Source organism: Callospermophilus lateralis, unplaced genomic scaffold (assembly GCF_048772815.1).
Source record: "Callospermophilus lateralis isolate mCalLat2 unplaced genomic scaffold, mCalLat2.hap1 Scaffold_105, whole genome shotgun sequence".
NCBI lineage: Eukaryota > Metazoa > Chordata > Mammalia > Rodentia > Sciuridae > Callospermophilus > Callospermophilus lateralis.
In genome coordinates, this window is record NW_027510702.1 from 2,411,195 (window position 1) to 2,431,933 (window position 20,739).

Genomic DNA, 20,739 nt, shown 5'->3' on the forward strand with positions numbered 1-20,739 from the left:
GGCTCTACTTCCAAATATAAACTGCTAACCCTGAGTCTGCTTTTCCTTTAACACTTCTTGTATACACCCAGCTTCATATTTTACATCATCTTCTAGACATCTGTCAGAAAACCTGATATTGCTTTTCCAGACAATAGGTACAGCTACGACTGTTTAACTATTTCACTGCCTCTGCCATACCTTTTCCTTTCTCTGTCTTCCATTATTAGCAATTTTCTCTGACTGTGGATTCATATTTCTCCAGTCCCTATTTTCTCATTAATTTTAATTGACTGCACTTTCCAAATCACATCTTTAGTACACACATATTTATGGTTGTATTGAAATCTTTGTATGTATGTGTATGTGTGTGTGTGTTGTTTTGGTTTTCTTTTAAAATTCTGTTTATTTTTGCCTATCTCCAACCCTTTGTATACTTCTCTACCAAAGATATAACAGAAACTGCTGTTGATGACACAACTGCATTTTCTGTGTTTCTCTTGTCTCCATGTACATAGAATTTTCTGAGATTCATTGATGAGATCTACCCATACTTTCTTGACTCTGTCTTGAGCTGTGTTTCATAATTTTGTGTCTCTGGGTAATCTCCTTCCTTGTTACATTTGACATACAGATTATGTCAAGCAGATATTCTCAGTTCCACCATTTTTGTCGTATCAAATAATTATTAATTTTCAAAACATAGCTTCAATTACTTTTTTTTTGATGTGGGGCTACCAGGGATTGAACTCAAGTGAATTCTACCACTGAGCCACATCCCCATCCTGATTTTGTATTTGATTTAGAGACAGGTTCTTAGTTGCTAAGTGCCTCACTTTTGCTGAGGCTGGGTTTGAACTTGTGATCTTCCAATCTCAACCTCCTAAGCTTCTGGGATTACAGGCATGAGCCACTGCACCTGGCATCTTCAAACATTTTTAATAACAAATTCTATGTGTTAATAAATCAATATCTTTTACATAAGAAATCACTCTCAGTATTACTGACTTTGTTTTCTTAATATAAATCTGCATTTTTATCTCTTTTGAAAATTACAGTATAAACTCCATTTTTCTGATAATTTCCACATATTTTCTATGGTAATGCTAAAGACCATGGTGAAGAATATTGTTCATTCTGTATATACCTGTGATAATGTCTGCACATTACACATGAGTACTATGTAGATTGAAAAGATAGTTTCAGAAAAAGAAGCAGGTTGAGCTATGCAACATTAAAGAGAAATTTTCAATTGCAAGTTGCACTTAAGTTTTTCAGACAACATCCACCTGAAAGATGATGAAGTTGCTTCCAAAACCCATATATTGTTAACCTGCATAAGAATGCAGTTGGAACCTTTTTGTTGTATAGGATTATTGGTAATAGAATTATCAAAGAGTTTATCCAACTTACCTTTAAATATCTTTTATACAGAAAAGTATACATATTGCAAATATGCAATTAAAAGTCTAATCTTTCCTGTGCAATAAACATACACATCAAAAAGTTATATATTGAGCAGGGGTTGTGGCACAGAGGTAGAGTGCTCACTTTGCATGTGCAAGACACAGGGCTCTATCCCCAGCATCAATATAAATAAATAAATAAATAAATAAATAAACAAACAAACAAACAAATAAAATACCGGTATTGTGTCCATCTACAACTAACTAAATAAATAGACAAATAAAAATTTTTTTACAAAGTGATATAACAAAGAGGATTTGTATGAGAATCCAGAATAGTATTGATGCTTGTTTAATTAACCACCAAAAGTAAGAATTATCTGAACTTGTTAAGTGTATAGATTTTTTGTTTTCTTGTTAGAAACCAGTTTTTAAACTTTTTTTTTAAAAAAATTATAAGTGTATCGTTTTATTCTGTAAAAGACTGGAAAAGTAAAGGATAACAAAATGAAGAAAATAAGTCACTATCAAGAGAAATATTTAGTATATATACTTTTGCAAGTACTAGTATACATATAGCTTATGTATGATATATATTATATATATTAACATTGTTTGTGCAGCATATATTTTAAGTTCCACAGCATATGTAATTATCTTCTTGTGCCATAAAATATCCTTTATCACATGACTGGATGACCTCATAGATTCCTTTGAGTGGTTCAACCTTAATTTAAACTACTCCCAATTATTGGCTATTTAGCCTATTCATTATTTATATTTGTTATTTTGGTAATTAAAGTGCACAATTGCTTGATTATTTTAATGCATATTTTCTTGTGGTAAAATATGCAAAAATAAAATTTTCCATTTTAAGTGTTTTTGATATAAAATTAAATGGCATTTATTACATTCACAATGTTGAAAAACATTCCCAGATCCACTTCAAAAGCTTTTTATCTTCCCAGATAGATACTGTGTACTCACTAAACTACAACTCCATATTTACCAACCCCAACCTCTAGGAACTTTAATCTAGTCTCAAACTCTGAATTTCTTTATTCTAGATATGTCATAATGTTGGATCTAAATAATATTTGCCTTTTGGTGTTTGCCTTATTTCACTGTGCATAATGGTTTTACTGTTCGCCATATTGTTCTTTTTTTAAAAAGAAATTCATTCATTTTAGATGGTTGAAAAACATCCCATTATTTGTATGTAGATTTTATTCTTTATGATATCAAATCATAGATTTTTTGTACATTTTACTGTATTCTCTGTCACAGATATTCATTACAATTGCTACATGCAGTTAAGATATCATTTATTGAGATTACTGCATAGTAATCCACTGTGAGGATTACAGTAAGGCATTTGGTCATTTTAAAATTTTGTTTTGACTACTATGAATATTACTGCTAAGAACATTCTAATATGAGTGTTATCATAAATCTTTGTTTTTGTTGCTATGTTATGAGATGTCTGGTTCATATGTTGTACTTTAGTGGAGCCAAAGACCTTTCAAATTTCATTATATCAATATGCACTTCCACCACCATGTGTATTTCAGAGATTTACAGAACAGATTTCATAATAACATTTTTTTAAAAATATTTACCTTCCTTGTGAGCAGACAGTAATATAGCATTCTATTTTCAAATTTTCTTTTTCTTGAAATTTCTTTCCTTTGTATTTTGTACACATTCATGTTGGGTTTTCTGTATTTTTCTCATTCATTTGTTGAAATTTGCTATATAATCTGGTGTTCTTTGTTGGAGATATTGTCTCTGATGTTGTGCCTTGTCTTTACTCTTTTAATAGTCTGTTATTTAGATAGGGTCACTATATTTCCTAGGCTAGTCTTCATCCTGTGATTCTCCCACCTCAGTTGGGATTATAGGTACCAGTACTACACCTGGATCATTATGTCTTTTTATAAATAAGAGTTTGTATTCTTAAGGTAGTCTAATTTATAACCTATTTTTTTCTCATTGGGTTAGCAATTTTTTTCTTTCTTTTTAAGCATAGTGTGTTTTACTCCATGGTAACACAAATATTATATTTTATTCTATTTCACAATTTGAAAAAATGAATGTTCTGAGCTCAGATGAAACATTTTTGCCTAGAGATGATTATTGACATTGCTAGATTAGAATAAAATGATAAATTAAATAATATAGAGAGTAGAACAAGAATATTAATATAACTTCTTGTTTTAATCCATTCTTCATAAATAATAATTAGTAAGGCCAAGTGTTGATGAGCATGAGGTGGTAATGGATTAACTATTTGTCAAAAACTAATTAGATATTATTTTATTTTCCATTTCATATTATCTACATAGTTAAACGTGCATAGATCAACTTGCAGAATAACTAAAAGGAGAAGTTCTATTTGTAGATCTACTATAAATATTAATTTTACCCTAGTTCTATTTATTAAAACCCAAATTTGATGGTGCATAACTACACCACCAATAATGATAAGAAGTATTTTGTTTGCTCCCTTTCTTAGAAGATATTGCACCAAAAATGTTCCCATTCCTTGAGTAACTTGTGACTGTAGAATTGATTTATGCATAATTAAAGCAAGCAGCAGCTCTATTAATGTTATTTGAAGGACTCTATGAAAATCTCCCTTAAATAAATTAACTCCCACTTGTATCTTTTTTAAATTTTCAACATTAGTATTTTTCCCTATAGACTTTTTGTAGAAGATGTATATAGAGAGTTAGGCATTACATTTCCTTGGAGAGGTAACACATTATCTAGCTAATGAATTAACAGAGAATAAGTGGTTGGATTTACCACTACTGTTCATATTTATTTTTTTGATCAATAAATTCTGAAGGGAATAGGAAAATAGAAAAATGAAGATCATCAGCACAGGAAAAGGTAGTAAAATCAGTGAAATAAAGCAATGTGATACAGGGGGGTATTTAGATTGTGGCAAGAAAGACAGAGATAAATGAAAGTGTGTATGTTTGTGTGTGTGTATACACAAACACATGTATACATTGCATCTGATTATAATGTTTGTTTCAGAATGTTTGTAATATAATAAAGTTTGCTTTATTTTCTCAGCATATAACACATATAGTTATTATATTAATATCTAGCTGAAAAGTGCAGTTTTCTAGTTTGGAAAAAAAACATGATAGAATGTGTTAGAAAGTACAGACAGCCTAAATATGCAGATTTGAAAATGGAGACCTATTATTACTCAAAATCAGTCAAAAAAATAACTAAGAATGCCTTTGAACCTGATAATTAAACATCATGATAGAATCCAAATATTTGATGGACATCGTGTCCTTTGATTAAATGTCTAGATGAATAGATCATTTCTAGTAAATTCCATGAGTTAAGCAAAATGTCTTATCGAAAATAAATTAAGGTTGTGATTTTACAAACAAGCCCGACAAACTATGAGGAGAAAGGATGAGGCAGAGATAGAGAGAATGGGGAAACACTTATCTGACTAAATCCTTGAGTAATGTGTAATGTGAAAAAGTCACCTGGAATCATGAACATTTGGAAATATGGAGAAAACTCTACCAGTGTTCCACCTGAATCCCCCTTGCTGTTAATACTTTATTACACACTGGCCCCCATTGCTTAATTGCTTACACATTGCTTGAGGACTCTAACTAACCTGGAACTGACTCAGTTCCTTGTGAATCGGGCCACAAGTGCAGGAATTAATGGTCTGTGACACTAATGCACATTCTACGGCAGACAAAGGGTTTGTGCACAAATGTCTCATATTTCTTGCTTCTCTGGAGGAATAATTCTGAGGAGCATGTTCTACATCATTTCTCAGGTTCTCTATTGAGCTTAAGCTACAGTGCTAACTTTCCCCATGATGTAGCTAGTGCAGTTTTCTTCCTGTACTTACCTTACTTTCATGCCCCTGTTTGAATTTCCTGGGAACACCTTTCTAATAAACTGCTCAAAATTTTTGTAAAGGTCTGCTTCTGGGTAAATTGAGATTATGGCTATTGGTGCGAGAAGGAGTCCTAGAGCACACAATGTCATCATGATAGGATTTTGGAATTGATATGTTGTCCGCCAGATGGCAATGAAAGCCGTATTACTGGTAGTCAGTGAGGTGGCAAATTCTATAGCATTGAAATTACTAAAACACTCCCATGTTAAAACTCACACTTTGCAAATTGATCCACAGAGATGGGAATTAACTAGTTTATAGAACTTGTCCAGCATTTGAGAAAATGGGAGTAGTATGAATAAAGAGAATCTATTGATTTTTAATCAAAGTCTGAGATTAGGTGTATAAAATTGTTAAAAAATATTGAGACTCTCACAGTGATATGTTCTTCTATAGAATTTCTGCTTGATCTTGATTTTGTAAGAAGTTTATGAAAAAAATAAACAACAAATCAGGCTATGTGTATCCAAGTACATCAAACATCAAATCAGAAACTAATATAATTTGAATATAGGATCTAATTTTATATTTAAGCTTGCATATTTATAATTTGCCTAGCATATAAATATTTACTATGAAGTTATTTTCTCATGCACGTATTCTTGATGAGTAGTTAACTGTTGTTTTTTTCTTTCCCCTATTCCAATATGTCCCCTAAAACCTTTTCTTTAGTTACCCAGCAACTCAGGGCTTCCTGTGAACTTCTCAAGGAGAATGGTAACATTAAAAATTGAATTTACTTTTTATTTTTCTTGCTATAGGGATCTTATTTCTTGAATTCCCCATTAGTTTGGAAGCTCTCTGATGAGTTCAAAGAGATATTTTATTTAATTTATGAAGACTTTATAGTTTTACATACTGGTATGATTGGTCTGCAAATGACTAGTGTTTTATATTAGAAAAAAATGTCTATATAATCTTAAGTAAAAACATGATATCACTTAATATATGCTTATCACCTTACTTGTGGTAGACTTTATAAATTCTGCTTTTCCTTGGGAATTACCTAATTACAAGTTCATAATCACTTTAACTTATAATATTTTATAAATATCAGCTTAACTTAGTGCTTCTCTCTAAAAGTATACACAAGTATAGTGTTGGGGAAAAAAGATATAAGCTTTTTAATCATACTTCTTGTGTTCAAATCCTAGCTCTAATTTTTTCTAACTCAATTACCTTGAGCAAATTAATAAATCCTCCATTGCATCAGTTTCTTCATTTATGAAATGAGGATTATAAAGCCTAATGTTGCGTGAAAAATAACTAAATAATTTAACACAGAAACTGCACTTTGAACGGTGCATGATATATTTAAGAATGCAATAATTGGAACCACTTGGTAATTGTATGTGTATGTTATCTTCTACTGTTTAAATTTGCCTTAGATATTACATGTTTAGAAATAATATATTTAGCTGATGTGTATAAATACCTTCAGTTAAAACTTGTTTTATCAGAACAATAATTCATATAATGTACTAACAATTTTTCTTTTTAAGTAGGCAATTTAAGAAATCTAAAATGGAATTGTTTTATAAATTAGATAAAATATAAAAATAAAAAATTTTTGAACTACAGAAGTGATGAATGTATATCATACTAAACAAATAGAATCTATGATGCTTTTCTAAATAATGCCCTACCTACTATCAATTCTTATTGAACTATTATAAGAAATGTCTATTAAAACAACAAACTAAAGCTATTTGTTATTGTTCATAATGAAATTTTGGTAAGGAGGTCTGAAAATTAGTGCCATAATTTAATCATTACATTTCTGAATATTATTGTTTTTTTTTCCCTTTCTACCTTTCCTCCTCCTCCTTCTTATTTTTTTTTATAATAGTGCTAAGGATTGAACTCCAGGCCTGAGACACATGACTCAAGTGCTATGCAACTGAGATATATCCCAAGACCCACTGACCTCTGTACTTTCTTACATTGTCTCACATGTGAGCTTTTGAGGTACACTTCATATCCACACTAAAACACATACTAAGTCTTAGAAACAAGGAAAGCAAATAATAATAGGACCTGAATAGAATTATAATATTAAATTATAATACGTCTACTTTACTTTCCCAAAACATCCCTTTTATATTTTGAACACATATGAATTATAAAGAAACACCACTTGTTCCTTCTAAAACTTCTACCACAATGAAATACTAGTGTTATTATACATTTTTTATCTTTTATTAAGAGTAATTTGTAAATATCTATTTTTTCTTTCAAGCATTAAAATTCAATCTCTAGACATTTAATTTATAATCACAGAAATTATCATAGTATTTATGTTACAATATTGTAGGGATAGTGCATCTTGAAAATAAATTAAAACTACAGTAAATGTTGATATGGCCATAGGATGTACATTAGGTTCCAGGGTTTCCATAAAAAATCACTGCAAACTGAATGGCTTCAAACAAGGTGAAGGATTCCAGAATCAAGGCATCAACAAGGGTTGGTTTCTCATAGATGATTTGTGAGAGAACATTTCAATTGTCTTTAATATTTTAATCACTCTGCTTACTTTTATTTATTTTTTAAATTTATGTATTTGTTCTAATTAGTCATAATCACAGTAGAATGTATTTATGTACTTTGATATATCATCATAAATGGAATATAATTTCTCATTTTTATGATTATACATGTTTTAGAAACATATTGAACATGCAGTCACTTGTGTACTTAAGTAATAATGTCTATTTCATTGTACTATCCTTACTACTCCCATCCCCTCCTCCTCTTCCTTCACTCTCCTATATCTAAAGTAACTGTATTCTCCCCTAGCCCCATGCCCCTTATTGTGAATTTGCATCCATATATCACAGAAAACATTCAGTTTTTTGGGATTGGTTTATTTCACTTGCCATGATGTCATCCAACTCCACTATTTACCAGTAAATGGCATAATTTCAAATATTTGAAAAAATGTTCAATATCTCTAGCAATTAGAAAAATACAAATCAAAAATACTCTAAGATTTCATCTTTCTTCTGTCAGAATGTCAATTTTCAAGTGTAGAAGCAACAATAAATGTTGGTGGGCTGGGATTGTGGCTCAGTGGTAGAGCGTTCTCCTAGGTAGGACCCAGGTTTCCTAAGCACCACATAAAAATAAAGGCATTGTCTTGTGTCCATCTACACATAAAAAAATAAATGTTAAAAAAAATAAATAAATGTTGGTGAGTATGTGGGGAGAAAGGTACACTCATACATTGCTGGTGTAACTGCAAATTGGTACAACCATTATGGAAAGCAATATGAAGATTCCTCAGAAAACTTGAACTGAAACCACCATTTGACCCAGCTATCCCAGTCCTCAGTTTATACCTAGAGGACTTAAAATCAGCATATTACAGTGATACAGCCACATCAATGTTTATAGCAGCCCAACTCACAATATCTGAACTATAGAACCAACCTAGGTTTCCTTCCACAGAAAAATGGATAAACAAAATGTGATATATATATATATATATATATATATATATATATATATATATATATATATATATATATATATATATATTACTCAGCTTTAAAGAAGAATTGTGACTTACTTTTAAAATAAAATAATTTAAGTTATTGAACTGCTACGTATTTATTTGCATGTAAACATATAAATGATTATTCATATTTCAATATTACTTTGTTTCTTAGATACAATCACAGTGAAATCCCAGAAAAGCATTAGAAACAAATTTTTATTGTCCTTGGGAATAGTTTGTCAAATAGATGAGTCCCTTACAAGCTAATTTCCTTAAACATATCCTATTATATTAGGTCCTATTTAAAAATTCAAACACTTGTTGGTCTATGCAATTTACTAATTCAACAAAAATACTCCATAGTGAGAGCCCAGTATTACTTTCTACTTGGAATACATATGACAATACCTACTATTTTATTTTGAATGAAACCTGTAAGTCTAATTTCTTCTTTCTGCATAAAGCATTTGAATGATATGAAGGTTATTTTCTGTGAATAATTTTACATTATTGTTACTTTACAACTCTTTCCTCTCTCCTAGTACTAACCAGAAGTTAAACATTTGAGCTCAAGTCCAGTCCTTATGGTTAGGGAAGGGATGACCTTGAATGGCTTATTTCTTCTTCAATAAAACAAAAAAAAAGTTTGTTAAAATATTTATGGATTCATATGTAACAATCTCTTTTTTCATTCTAACTCAGAGTCAATAAAAATACCTGTAATTTGTACTGATTGTAATGCTAATTGGATAAAATAACTATACACAGTACACCAACAGTTATGCTAGAAATTTCTCCTAAAGACAACTTCAAAATAACTTGTAGGTTTTCTTTGAACACAGTCTAATTCAGTAAGGTATATTAAGAAAAATAAGATAAAAGCTGTAAGAAGGTTGAAGGTCTTGAAAGGAGAAACTCAAAAGTACCTCTCTAGAGAATGGAGTCTTCCTCAATCAGTTGAAATAGCCATTTCTTCTCTTTTAGAGACGTCATTATTGGAGTATGGAGAAGTAGGTTCAATTCTCATACTTCCTTTTTTTTCTTTAGTGGAAATATAAAATATAAGCCATGGGCATTCTCCCTCTCACAGGATTTGTTCTTCCTATCCCTGAAGTTAATATGAAACTTCATAAAAAGTTAGTTTTACCCTGTTACCATTCATGACCACCCAAACTCAATATAAGGAGAATCCACCAAAAGTGTGTTCCTGAAACATACAGTGCGATTAATATCTTCCTGTTTCTATTGTAATTCTCTTGTTATTTCAACTTGGCATTGTTTCTTTCATTTCCTTACGGATTTCTTAAACTTTTGTACACCAATAGGAAACTTAATTCTTTTATTTTATATCCAGAAAATTATCTTTACATCCTGATAACAATATTCAGCAAATTAGCTTTTGAATTCTAAATGTTAATGGGATGTTTTCTGATTGGCTAGTATTCATTGGTCCTTCTGTATCTTGAATATATTCCTTGTTTATTTCATTAAATAGTTATAGTTTAATTGTCTTTTCCAATAATTAATTAGAAGTGCCCCAAAGCATGGTTTTGAAATATTCAGATCTATCTTATAGGTGTGGTATGTTTATCACTATGAAAAATATATATGTTACAAAACTTTGTTAGATTAAAAAATATGTAATATAAATACACTTTAACTCACTTGAAATTAACTAATTATTCAAAGGCAATAAATTCCAAATAATAAATAATTTAGAGAGGGTTTAAAATACTTGAATACTTGGGCTTATCTAATTCATTTATGTATTTCTTACTTTCCATAATTCATTTTTCTACTTATGAAAGCTTATTAAAATATTCAGTTTAGTGAGTTCTGATGGAAAGGCAGAAAATATTCATTTTTCTTCTTGTATCTTCTAACTTACTTCTTAAAGTGTATATTGGTTATTATATTTTAATATAGTAGCTGATAGAATGCTCCCTTTTGCTTCTCTATGTCAACCTAATCAGAGGTTGGTGTTGTTAATACTCTCAACATATCTATAAATTGAAGTTTTATTGTGCTTCACATTTTTCTTTCTAGAATTCATTCTACTATGTTTTGTTTGTGAGACAAAAATATCTTCTAAATATATTACATGTGTATCAATTTTACTATCCATGTCAACTATCCTGAAGTTCTATACAGTGGGTACACTTCAAGAAACCCTGGGTGACCAAGCAGTGGGTGTGTGATAAATGGAGGAATAGGTAGTGTCTAGGGTTCCCAGTAAACACAGGACTTTAGAAAGAGGAGTTGCAAAAACTTAAATTGCCTTCGATCACAAAGCATTCCTCAAGGTGTGACTCATTGGTCACCTGCATCATAGATGCCTATGATGTTTCACTATTATTACTTGCTCATTTAATTATAATGAGGTAATTTAACATTTTTTTAAAGTAGTTAATTACAGGTTTCTAAGCCTTACTTCTAAGAAGATGTAGGGTGGATCTTGTCTATCTATATTTTTAAAAATACCCATGGCTAGTGGTTTTACTAAGTTTCACAACCACCAATTGGCAAGTACTTTATTTCAATATCTCAAGGTTTATCAAGGTGTAATCCATCGGGCTTTATTAAAATCAATTCTGCTTCATTTGTGAATTGAATGAATTCTATATTCAGTTGAAGATCCCGACTCTCCATTTAATTTTGTTATGACTTCTTGTTGACAGTGATGAAACTGCTGAAGTCTGAAAATGATTAATAAGACATTTTCAAAATTAGAGGCTTAAAATTCTACACTCAGTTTTATTCTGCAATCCATTTGCTGCGTCTGGAACTTGACAGTTGCTGAAATTTCTTAAAGAATGTCCATTCCTAGGTCTATCAACACTTTGTTATAAAAGTGTTGTGGTGAGGTAGGAAATTTCCAAGAGACTGCTGAACTTTATTATGCTAATGTAAATCTTGGCCTACACAGAGGAATTCTATCATTCTGTCCCCAAGTCATCTTCTTTAGATTTTTCAAGTAATAACATGTACAACATAAATAGTACTCACTATGATTCAGGAGTTCCTGTGCCTATCTCTCAATATGATTAGAAATAGTGTTTTACTTGGCAACTCAATTTGTCTAACTCAGCTTTATCACTCTATATCATAAAGAAGAAGAGACTGACAATGCTTCTGCCCCATAATCATAGTATTGTAACCATTCTTATAAGATCTAGGTAAGTAACTATATAAGAGAATAAAAAGTTTTATTAAAAGTTCCATATATTTATTACAAAATGGGACAACTTAAGGGATTGCTTATACAAATGTAATAAATAATGTGTGATAAATTTTGTTATTCATCATTATATTCCTAGGCAAAATATTAATATACAGTGTGTAATTTATTTAAAAACACTTTTATTTGTTTTTTTTTAGTTATACATGACAATGGAATGTACTTTGACATATCATAACTACACGGAGCATAACTTCCCATTCTTGTGGTTATACATGATGTGAAGTTACATTGATCATGTTATTCATATATGAACATGGGAAAGTTATATCTAATTAATTTCTGTCTTTTCCTTTCCCATCCCCCTTTCTTTCTATTCCTCTTGTCCTGTCCAGTGAACATCCACTCCCTACACTCCCACCCCACTTCTGCCTATTATGAGTAAGCATCTACATGTCAGAGAGAACTTTAAGCTAAAGTGTGTAATTTTTGAATGAATGAATTTTTACATTCAACCTATGTCCATGTAGAGTTTGGAATGTATATATGCATGCAAAACACATTGAATTAAACCAATAATGACATAAAATGCAAATAATCTTAAAATTAAGTCATATTGGATATAGTTACTATACTAAAAAATACACAAAAAAAATTGCAAAATATTCTTTTATTTTACCTAGTGATACTTTTTTCAACAACACATGGCCAAATAAATATTAAGTTATTATAGAAGAAAAATTTGCCATTTGTCTTTCTCTGATTTTCTTTTTGTTTTAATATTGTTTTTCTTTGTGAAAACATTGTAGTCAATTTTATTCACCAGCATTTGGAGTGTAATTCATTTCATAATCCTCTAGGAAGTCCTTCAAGGCATAACTGGTCCTTGTTTTGCAATGTTTGCTACTCTAGAAAAAAAATTACTTAGAATATAACTTCATCATTCTAGAAACACTTTCGTTTAATTAGAATTCTAAATAATGTGCTAAACACAGTAAAATGTATGACTTCTTTAGTCTGTAAATATTGTGAGAAATTTTATGGACATGATACTTTATATTTTGTGAGTGGTAAACTAAATCTTATTAAAACTTTAAAAATAAATATTATCACCATGTTTTCCATTTATCTGTTGAACAATATCTGTGTTCCAAGACAAGATGTTTATATTTAAGTAATGAATTAGGAAAACCTTTGATTTTAATTTATTGATAGATTTATATTTATGCTCAGTAAAATTTCAAATTCTCTTGCTTCTTCAGCCATGGCAGCAGTGAAGACTTAGACAGTATGCAAAAAACAAAACAATGCTTTAATTCAAAACTTTCTGTTATTTAACAGGTAATATCTCCTCATCTAATGCTACTTGGAATTTTTCATATTGAGAGAATTTATTGTGAATAATCATAATATAAACAAAATTTATGTAATATTTACAAGAAGAGAAAACTCAAACTACCTTTATTAATTATTGGTATTATAAAATACTTATTGGTTATAGTAATAAAAAATCATATGCAATTGCAAAATATCTGGCCTTATTTTCAATAGATATAAAATTCAGATGAAATAAATATACATATAGTAAGAAAGAATGTAAAGAAATTCAAAGGAGACACAAAGACAAGATGCAGAGGCAAGAAAAGAAGTGGCTGCTCCTCCAAGAAGCTGCATTCATTTATCTGAAACGTTACATAGCTCATTAGTACCATGACTACATTATGATTAGTATCCCTTTAATCCCAAGTGCTAGATAGCTGAGATCAAGTCCAGGCTAATTAAAACACAGAGCCCTTTTCTCCAAGGACATCACCAAAGAAATTAGATAGTGCACCTATGTAGTTATCTTACTAGATTCTAGGTGAAACCCCTGAGCATTCCAAGCATGGGGAACATGGTGCCTATTACTCCCAGGGAGTTTGCTCACCAGAGGAACCTTCCATGCACATTTTCATGGTGAGAATACCTACAAAAGAGTTCAATATAAAGATGTTAGTTAATACAGTCAGTATGGAAAAACCATCTGGAGGTTTCTCAAAAATATTATTGGATCTATCATGTCACCCAGAAATTGAACTATGCATATATAAAGAGGAGATTAAATCAGTATGTTTTAAAAATATAATCCCATGTGTATGCACCACTGTTCACAGTAGTTAAGTAATGGAAACAACTACCATAACTGATGAATAGATAAAAAAAATGTGGTACATGTACAAAATTGAATAATTATTAGTCACAAAAAATGAAATATTGTCATTTGTGACAACATGTATGAAACCAGAGATAATTATGTCAAGTAACATAAGCCAGACATAGAAAGATAAGTACCTCACCATTCATATGTGTAATCTAAAACAGTTATCTCATAGAAGTTGAGTTTAGAAAGGTGGGTAACAGAGGTAGGCAAGACAAGATCCGGTAGAGCAAGGGGGATATGTGGATCAATGGGCACAAAGTTATTACATAAGATTAAGTACTTGTGGTATGATATGGTATAGTAGGTGACTATGGCTAACGAAAATGCTAAAGAAAGGATTTTGAAAATTTTCACCATGAAGAGATGATATATGAGGAGAAATACAGGCTGAAGTTGACTCAAACATTTTAGGAATAACACATGCATCAAATCATAAGATGTAACCCATTAACATGTAATATTTTAATAATTCATATATCAGTTTAAAATAAAAAAGCAAAATAACTGAATTAAAAATTGATAGTATTTTAATATATTTGAACAACAAAATATGTTTACTTTTATTATAAATACATATTTATATATATACACACACATGTATACAACAATTCCGAGGCAAAAAATCCATCAAAGTTTTTGCTTTCTTCTGAGATACAGAAAGTTTTAAATGTTTCACAGAGTATCTGTGTTACTTTCAAAACAGAAATCATTCAAGTATATTAAGATATTTTACAATTATGGTTATTAAAATTATTTTCCCAATTTAGGATTCTAAGTATTTTAATGATTTCTTTGTAGCCTGTGTTGCCATCATCTCGTGTGACAGAACGTAACCAATTTATTTATGAAAAAAATTGTATTTACTTATGGTTACTGGTTTAGAATGATGAGCTAATACATTTGATACAGGATTGACATCTTGGGAAGACTAGAGAATGACTACTAGGACATAAGATCCATAGTGCACTCTGAAGCTACTCAGGAAAGAGAAGTGCTTTTGGGTGGATATACATATAATCACCTCTAAACTTGCATTTAGAACAGCAGTGCAACCACAAGATTATTCATAGCAAGATAAATCTCCAAATCCTAAACTGAACATGACAACAGAGAGTCAGAAAATATTTTAGATTCGAAGGAAAACAAGGATTTAGAAGTAATAAATGCAGTAAGAAATATGAAAATCTCAGAAAAAAGTGTGAAAAGTTTTCTCTATCCATGGAGGTGACAGTGGATAAAGAATCAGCTTAAAGGCTCAGACCTCATTTATTTATTTTTTCTTATTTTTGATACTGGGAACTGAACTCAAGGGTGCTTACCTGAGATACATCCGAAGCACTTTTTTATATTTTATTTAGAGACAGTGTCTCACTGAATTGCTCAGGGCCTCACTAACTTGCTGAAGCTGGATTTGAACTTGTGATTCTCCTGCCTCAGCCTCCCAAACTATTGGGATTACAAACTTGTGCTATTACGCCAGGGGAAGACAATAGTTTTTTAAGTGCCCAGATGAGAGAACTGTGTAAGGCAGAGATCCTCAGGGGGGAAAATTGTTTATTCTCTTCTATATTTCTGTACTGGAGTATCCTCAAAGCCCCACATGCTAATGCCTTGATCTTCAGCTTTAGAATATTAGAAAGTGGCAATAACTTTTAAGAGATGGTGGTCTATGAGTGGCTTTATATCATTAGTGGCATCCTCTAGAAGGGAATTATGGAGAACCAGTATCTTTCTTTCTCTTTCTTTTGTTTACTGAACAGGAAGTAGGTGGGATTCCTGTACCATATATTCTTGCCATAATGTGCTACCCCACCACAGGCCCAAAGGAAACTGGGCCAACTGACCATGGAGTAAAACTAAAACTTCCAAAACCAGGATCCAAAAATGGTTTCCTTCATTTTAAGCTGATTTTATCAGGTAATTGTTACAGTAGCAGAAGGCTGACTATTATACACTATGAAAACAACCTGAAAAGCCCTTTATATTTCTAATTTTGTTAAGAAGTGTCTGTGTTCACTTAATTATAAAAATGATGAATCAGTTTGTCTCATGCCTATTAGAAAAATATCTGCACTGTTTCACAAAAAGCAATTACATCATCTGCACTGTATTCTAATGACTATCACTGCTGATTAGAGTTTTTTCATAAAAAATCTAGTTAAATATTCTTTTAATAACAAAACATTGTAAACTTAGCTGTCAATTTACAGAATAATTGGGAAATCCCTTTATAGCAACAACATGCCTTGAAAGGTTCACATCTTCAAATCAATATAAAGTATAGTTTTATGACTGTGCCTTAAGTTTTGAATTATACTTTTATGGAAAAATAATAGCTATTCTAAAGATTTAGTATAATCTTCAAAACTAGGAATATGCTGTATTCTCAGTCAGATGTTTATTTTCTAATATATACAGTTTTTCAATTTTGAAAGTTCAGTAAGTTTTAACATCAATTGTTCTTTTTTTGAGAGAGAGAGAGAGAGAGAGAGAGAGAGAGAGAGAGAGAGGAAAAGAGAGGGTGAGAATTTTTCAATTTTTTTTTAGTTCTCAGAGGCACAACCTCTTTATTTTTATGTGGTGCTGAGGATCAAGGATCGAACTCACAGGCCCGCGCATGCCAGGGAGTGCGCTACCACTTGAGCCACATCCCCAACCCTCGATTGTTCTTGTTACTATAAAACAAATGGATATGTTTTGAGATGAGAGAGAGAATATATGAGTCATGTCATATTGTCTTTGGGGTTAAGCAATGTTTGCATATTTATAATTATTTCAGCACTGATTATCTTTTCAGCCTTTTTCATAACCTGTGTGCATACCTGGAAGACTTATTTAGGGTGGTGAATTCTATAAACCTGCATACATTGGTCAGAAGTGAAATCCAACATTTGACATGCCTTTTGTTCCACAAGACCAGAAGATATGATCCCATTACACTACAGTCTTTCTGGAACTCTCCTAGGATCATGATGATGGCCCTTCTCATCATTCTTGTTTTCTTTATTTAAATGAATTCATTCCTGGGAGAAAATTTTAGAATCTTTGAATTCTGTCATCTTCCCCTAATAAGGTTGCCTATTGTTCAATAATTAAATAATTTTGGAGAGAATGAAAATAAACTTACCTTTTTACAAATTCATTTTCATGAAAGCAATGTTCTTTCTAAATAAATAAGAGTCAACGATTGGAGAAAAAATATCAACAATACAGTTTTAACATAAAAGTGGTTGACTTTTTAATTGGACAAAATGGCAAGTGAAAGTATATAAATATACTTCAAAATATGAAGTAATAATTTGTAAAAGTAAAACGATTTTTTTAGCAATTCCCTACTCAGGTATCAGTACATGTGTGTAGGTGTGATTAGAATTGGAAGTGAGTGATTCTTGCAATATAAGTTCCAAATGCATTCTGAAAAGGAAAATAAAAAATATGGTTTATTCTATAATATTTATAGAAATAAAAAAACAAAATAGTGTAATGATTCTATAAGGCGATTTAAAAATGATAATATTTATTAATTTTTTTTTATAATTTGAAGCTCAGTTAGGTGTAACTAAAATAACAAGGATTATTCACAGTGGGATCCCACTATTGGCTGCCAATTAATATGCAGCAGTAGCAGCTTGTCTTGATGTAACCCAGCATGAATTTTTCCCAGTGGATAATAAAGTGGATTTTTTCCTGCCTTTGTGTTGGTGGTTTTATACAGTATTAACCCAGGATCAGCTTGTGAAATGAAAAATGATTTCATTGTTTGCAAACCCAATTTCTCTATAAGCTATTTTTGTTCCAATTTTATTTCAAAGATACTTAAATTACTAAACTAAAAATTTAAATTGTTTTCTTCTAATTAGTGTTACTGTGCTTTTGTAAGTCAATATACAATTTGAAACTACGTTTTTTTACATGAATATAATTATATTTATTTTTAGAAACTAGGAAAAAATAGTTGCTATATAACTAGCTAATAATATAGTGAGGAAAAAAAACAAATATAACATTTTCTTTGCAATGTATTGGAATAACCTCCACTAATGTTTTCAATGATACCATACTGTAACATTTTTATATAGCTTTTATTCAGAAAAATAAGTTTCATGTTGCACACGAATGCACACGAATTAATGGTATTCTTTTAGATTCATGATTTATAAAATTGAATAGATAAATTAGAAATTAAAATTTAATATTTTTCTACCTTGGTAAGGAAAAGCAGGTTAGTGTAGTAATAAAATAATAATAATGAATAATGTGAAAACATGTTATTTTATCGGGAATGATAAAATTTGAGATCACTGATATAAGCACACTTTCAAATAGTATATTGACTTACAAAAGCACATTCATGTGGAGGGCTTTTTAATGCACAGATTGGCTACTGTTTTCTTCATCTTTTACATTGCTGTGAACAAAAGACCTGACAAAAAGAATTTTAAGGAGGAAAACTTTGAGAGCTCATGGTTTTAGAGATCTCAGTCCATAGAAGGCCAGCTACATTCCTCAGGACTCAAAGTGAGGTAGAACATCATGGCAGAAGAGTGTGACAGAGGGAAGTAGCTCACATGATAATCAGAATTCAGGGAGAAACTCACCAGATACAAAATATACCATGGATGCCATGCCCCCAATGACCTACTTCCTCTAGCTAGGCCCTACCAGTCTTCTGTTATCACTCAGATTAATTCAATTAGATTAATTAACTGATTGGATTAAGGTTTTATAAGCCGATCATTATATTTCTAATTCTTCTTGTATTGTCTCACACATGAGCTTTTGGGCAACACCCAATATCTAAACCATAAAAGCTATCAAATTATGCTACAGACACACACACACACACAATGAACAATTATATATATAACATACATATATTTACATATGCATATGCATATATATAATCGTAATGTCCTAGGTAAATTAGTAATAAAAGAGAGATGAGTATAGTGGAGCAATAAGATCACAAGAGAGGAAAGGAAGGAAAGGGAAGTACTGGGGAATGTAATTGATCAAATTCTGCCACATTCATGTAAAAATGTGGCACAATGAATCTCACTATTGCACATAATTATAATGTACCAGTTAAAAAATAATTTTAAGTTGACTAAATACACACACACATTCATTATCAATCAATCAGGATTTGTAGTCACCATTCTTGGAATTTACTGATTCAGTATTTTTAGAGCAGTCCTTAATGGTCTGCATTTACAAGTTAGTAAATCATACTGAGGTTCCCCACACTTTGAGAACAACTGGTCTATGGACTATTGACATGATCATTTTCAAATAGTAAACAGGAAAAAATTAAAACAAAAATATGTTAGTGACAATATACAATGTGATTTGTTTCCTTGTAGTTCCACCTATGCATGACAGTGCCATACTAAAATAACTGTTCTAGGGTAATTTTATAATCCCTATTGTGCAAACATCCTTTTTGAGGAAGAAAGGGAAGGACACATGAATTAAGAGGAGATACATAGATGCAATCATAAATAAATAGTTGGAAACTAGATTTGCTTCCTATAATTGTATTGTAAGAGAATTAAATACGTGGAGCAAAAATTGGGCTAGTAGATTTGCTTCCTATTTGCAATATTTTCACTAGTTAGCTTTGTTGATAATTTCAAGTTGGCTTGACTGGAAGCAGACTCTGAGATAAGAATTACCATGAGGGAAGGATCTGAGAAATATTCTTTGCATCAACAGGTCTAAGAGGAAGGACAAAATTGAGCTAAGCATAAAGAAAGTTGGGGTGTGACCTTGTAATGATTTAATATATATGTCAGCTTGAGTGGGCCATTATATTTTGGGGCATTCTGACTCTCTTTGTGATGAAAACAATAGATGATAATAACATGTGAATCCTAAGACTGAGTAAAGTAATTTGTCCTTTCCAATGTGAATCATTGTCATTCAATCAATTGAGGACCTGACTAGAAGAATGACAAAAGGCTGAGGAAGAAGGAACTCTCCCTGCCCCTCTTTGCTTGAGATACCATTCTTTTCCTGCTTCCACATTCCATCTAACAGATTGATTCTTCTTGGGCTTCAGCTTGCCATCTGCAGATCTTAGCTGTTTTCAACCTCAGTAATCATGTTAAGATAGAAAAGGATAGACATTGGAGAATAGGGAAGGGGAGTAAAGGTTGATGAGAGGTCAGACTTTTTAACAAGCATCAACAAGTTACAAAATAACTTCTGCTTCTCAGAAAGGATATAAATCTCTATCTTTCTAAAAGTGACATATAATCCATAATCTGGCCTCCGGGACAATTGAAATATCAAGAAAAAAAAAAAGCACAAGGAGCTTATCAACTTCTTTTGATGTGCCTTGGAAAGGAGTAACATGGTAAGACTTAAAGGGCACTGTTGCCCCTCTCAGGCAGGCTGAGCTGGGAGTTCTGAATCTTTTTTTTTTTCACTTTCTTTTTTTTTAATGTTTAATATTTCTTCCTTGTTTCTTCCCTCAGCTGTGGTGTTCATGGTGTTCATTCGTGGACTCTGTGGAACATGAACCTG